General features: G+C 52.3%; 1 long non-coding RNA gene across 1 annotated transcript; it reads left to right on the top strand.

Annotated features, from left to right (window-relative positions):
• Window positions 1-212: 212 nt before the first annotated feature.
• LOC138428134 (uncharacterized) lies at window positions 213-2,771 on the top strand. Its single transcript, XR_011252291.1, has 3 exons — window positions 213-443; window positions 579-1,919; window positions 2,464-2,771. It is a non-coding gene; the product is annotated as an uncharacterized lncRNA (long non-coding RNA).
• The last annotated feature ends 1,844 nt before the right edge of the window (window positions 2,772-4,615 follow it).

The following is a 4,615-nucleotide window of genomic DNA, read 5'->3' as shown; positions in this document are numbered from 1 at the left end:
ATGGGGTTGCAAAGGGTCAGACACGACTGAGCGACCAAACAGCTTCAAGTGTGCCAGAGCCGTGTGCAAATAAGTGGGCTCACTGCTTGTTGAAAAAACAAACCAGAAATAGCTCTGCACTCCTTTCCATCTGTGTCTAGATCAATGGGCCAGAGAATTCCACAAACTGCTAAAACTTACATTTTCCCTAAAATTTTCCATTCCCCTGACAGAGAGCCCACTGCCAGGCAGACTTTCACTTCCTGGGGATCCCCAAACAGGGAGATTGCTTTGGACTATGATGTCATGGATGGGGAAGCCTGGCATGCTGCAGTCCACGGGATCAGGAAGAGTCAGACACGGCTGAGCAACTGAACGGCAGCATGACGTCCTGGGGTGGGATTGGAAGGCACCCCTGGGCCAGAGTGAGAAGATTTGCGTCTAAGCTGAGCCTTCGCAGCTTGGTATCTGTGAGGCCCTGGCGGGGGGTGGGGGGAGGTGGGGGGTGGGGTGGGGGGGGGAGTTAAGTTCACTCACTTGATGCTCAGTTTCTTCATCTGTTAGGTGGGCTAATAACACTTACTTACTACCTCACATAGGTACCCGGGGCAGCAAACCTGATGGGAAGTTTGTGAAAATGACTCGGAAAGCTTGAACACAGGTCATATGTTAGCGACAGACTTCGGTTACAGACTTCGGATGCTCACCGGGCACCTGCTGAGTGAAAAGACTGTGCAGGCCAGAAAGAATAACAAAGACGCACTCCATCTGCTTACATTTGTTCTGCGTCCTTGCCACGAATGCCACAGTTCGGAAGCTTTTCAGGAGATTCCCGTCGACATCAGCCAAGGCTGACGCCCCTGCCTTCTGCTCGGTCTCCCCCGCGAGCTCCGCACCCTCTTCCCTGAAGCTCCTGCGTCCTGGAGCCTGACTGAGGGGCCCTTCCCCGGCTCCGCCTCGTCGCTGGGACCGGGTCCTGGTCCAGCAACACGCAGGGCCTCTCCAGCGGGTTCGCAGGCCGCAGCGGTTAAGGGTGCTCCGCGGCCCGCCGCTCTGCCCGGCCCGGGGCTCCCACGCGGTTTCGCGGGGTGGGCGGCGCGGATGGCGGGAGGGCCTCCCGGCCGAGGGGGGCGGGTCGGCGGCCGCCTCTGGGCCCCGGCGCCGCGCTCGTGGAGGACCCTGGCCCGCGCGCCGCTCTGCGCTCCGGGGGTCCGGGGAGGGCGGCTCGCCGCGGCCCTGCGTCCCGCCGGCCTCCTCGCTCGGGGTCGGCTCTGGAGGCCGCTGGTGGCCCTGGGGCTTCCTGGACGCGGAGCCGGGATTTCCGCCCCCGCTGCCTCCGCTGTCTCTCCCACCCTTGCTTCGTCCCTTCCAGGTCTTCCTCTCAACTTCCCTCCTGACGGTTGTCACTGCGACCCTTCCTGCCTGGGTGTGTTCTCCGCTCCCAGCCTTCGGTGTGAAGACAGGACGGGGCCACCGTCTGCCCCGCGGGGGACGCCTGGGCTCCTTCCCTGCCTCTAGTAGCCCAGGATCGCTCTGTCCCTGCGTAGTAGAGAGTCAGTGTTTACTGACAAGGACTTAGTCACGGAAATTATTTAGATTATTTAAAAATTACTTGGAATATATATATATATATATAACGCACATATCGTATATGACCAGCCCTAGCCAGTTTTCGAGAAAACGAAATTACTAAAAGTCTTCAGAATAAATGGGTGTGCAGTGTTCGTGTATGCTTGTGAACAACACCGGATATTAACACACACTCATTATTACCATGGTTTTTCAGATGAGGATTCAAAAGAACAGAACGGTCAAATAACATTCCTGGAGCCGTACAAGTGGTCAATGGTGGTGCGTGTGTGCTAAGTTACTTCAGCCGTGTCTGACTCTTTGCGACCCTGTGTAGCCCGCCAGGCTCCTCTGTGCCTGGGATTCTCCACGTAAGAATGCGCAGTGGGTTGCCACACCCTCCTGCAGGGGATTGTCCCGACCCAGGGATGGAGCCTGGATCTCTTCTTGCATTGGGAGGTGGGCTCTTTATCACTAGTGCTGCCCCAGTTAATGGTGGTGCCAGGGTTCAAATCAAGATTCTGTTTGTTTAAGAGGATTAAAGCTTTGAATGTTATATCCTTAGTGGGTTTTATGCTAAAGCAATATCCTTTTTTGTATATGAAAGTGAAAGTCACTCAGTCATGTCTGACTCTTTGCGACCCCAAGGACTACATAGTCCATGGAATTCTCCAGACCAGAATGCTGGAGTGGGTAGCCGTGCCCTTCTCCAGGGGATCTTCCCAACACAGGGGCTGAAGCCAGGTCTCCGACACTGCAGGCGGATTCTTTACCATCTGAGCCACGAGGGATATATTTACCACTAAAATAGGGAAAAGGGTGAAGGAAACATGGGGAAAAGAGCAAAATTAAAAGTAGAAGAGGTACTTGCTACAATGTAGGTGGACTTTGAAACCATTATGCCACGTGTTACAGGGCAGACGCAGAAGCAGGGAGGTGCCTGACTCCACTCACCCGAGGGGTCCAGAGCAGCAGGTTCATGGAGACGGCAGTGGAACAGAGACTCCCAGGGACGGCGAGGGAGGAATCAGGAGCCACGGTTTCATTGGTACTGGTTTCTCTTTAGGATGACGAGAAAGTTCTGGAAATGGAGGCTGGTGGCTGCACAGCAGCGTGAATGTACTGAGTGCCCCTGACGGCACAGCTTACAATGGCTCCTGACGTGAATATGGTGTCTATTTTCCCATCACTGAAAAAAGAAATAAAGTGTAAATGAGGAGGAATGCCGTAACAGTTTCATAATCCTGGACAAGAGCTTTCTCCCAAGGCAGCCAGAGAGGCCTCAGGCATGATGAGGGCTCTGCCATTTGCTCTCGGCAAACAGAGTTTCATTAATCACAGCCCACCCCCTTCCACAGCTCTGACCAACCTGGCGACTGCAGGGGACAATTACTGTTGACAGAGCAAAATTAATGGGGGGATGCATATCTTAAAATCCTCTCAACAGCAAGGAATTATGCAAAGCAAATGCGTGACATCTAGGATCAGTTTAACCAGGGTTAAATACATTCTGCATGGAGTAAAACCAGAGCCGCTTGAAACGCAGAGGCTCAGGGCCAGGGGAAGAATGGACTTCCCTCCAGCTGCTGGCCTCACCGGTCAGAGTGCAGGACAGTCGTCCCCCTCGGCCAGAAGTTGCTATTGTTGCTGTTTGTTTGTTTTTTGGCCGCGCTGTGTGGCATGTAGGAACCTTAGTTCCCCCGACCAGGGATCAAACCCATGGCCCCTGCACTGGAAACATGGCGTCTTAACCACTGAACCACCAGGGAAGTCCCCAGAAACTGTTCTCTTTGACCGGCAACCCTGTTTATCTTGTCGGTGTTTAAAAATATGGTTATTTCTTCCAAACATCTGGGTTTCTAACTTTTCTTGAATAATCTGAATAATATCCTGGTCCCTGCACACCTACACAGCAGACAGGCACGTGGCCTTAAGGTTTCTCTCCTGTACTGGCGTCACTCAACTCACACTATCTGCTCTGCCCCGTGGAATGCGAGCTCCTCTCTCACATGCAAGTCTTAGCCTACCTTTCTCTCACCTAGGGAAGGCTGCAGGGAGCATGATTTGGAATAAACACTTTTTGTGAGTACCAGTGCGTGGCAGGCGCTGTGGGAGGTAGGACTCGGTGTGATTGCTGTACAGTTTGTACTCCCCAGAGATTTTACAGCCATTGGAGGGGGTGGAGACTATGCAGGCTATAATCAAGGTTCAATGTGTTTTTATAAAATAGGAGTTCAGTTACAGACTAGCAACCACATGCCAGGCTTTGTGCTAAGCACTTTTCATAATTTATTCAACATTCACAATCGCAGGCTTCCTTGGGTCTCAAAATAGACAAACATGGAGGTGGGACTCAGAGAAGGTAAGCGGTCTGCCCAAGCTAACACAGCTAGGAAGCAGCAGGGCTGGGCCCAAACCCAGTTCTTCGCCTCCAAGGCTGTGCTCCTAACCATGGTGGCCCGCTGACTTCTCTAAATGGAATAACATCACAACAGAGTTGTAACCAAGAGGTGAGTCCACTACTTGGGAGAAGGAACGTCAAGGAGGGTGTGGCATCTGACCTGGGCCAGATGACCTTCAATTACAGTTGACCTTCGAGAAGGGTGGGGGTCGATCTCTGTGTAGTTTATAGTTGGTCGTCCCCATCTGCTTCCTCCACACCCGTGGATTCAGCCAGTGGCAGACTGTATAGTGTTGCCAGTAGCACTGACTCTTGAAAAATGTCCACATACAGGTGGACGCATGCAGTTCAAACCTGTGTTTTTTAAGGGTCAACTGTACTAGGACTCACGGAGAGGGCATTTGGTAATGTCCAAGTACAAGCAGGTGCAGAGTCAAAAAGGCATAGCATTTGCTTGGGGAGGACAAGAAATCTGTGTTTGGATAGAATTGCTGGATAGAAAGAATAGAAATAAACCAGGAAAGAAAATCTGAGGGCAGATCACAGGCGGTCTTAAATGCTAGGTAAAGGAGTTTGAGCTTGCTGGGAAAAAAGCAATACAACTTTTAAGCAGAGTAGAAAGAGGGAAGCCCGTGTCTTAGAATAAACCAGCCAACTGTGTGAAGA

This window comes from Ovis canadensis, chromosome 23, assembly GCF_042477335.2.
Source record: "Ovis canadensis isolate MfBH-ARS-UI-01 breed Bighorn chromosome 23, ARS-UI_OviCan_v2, whole genome shotgun sequence".
Classification (NCBI taxonomy): Eukaryota; Metazoa; Chordata; class Mammalia; order Artiodactyla; family Bovidae; genus Ovis; species Ovis canadensis.
Note: the sequence above shows the minus strand (reverse complement) of the source record. Positions and strands in the feature narration are given on the sequence as shown.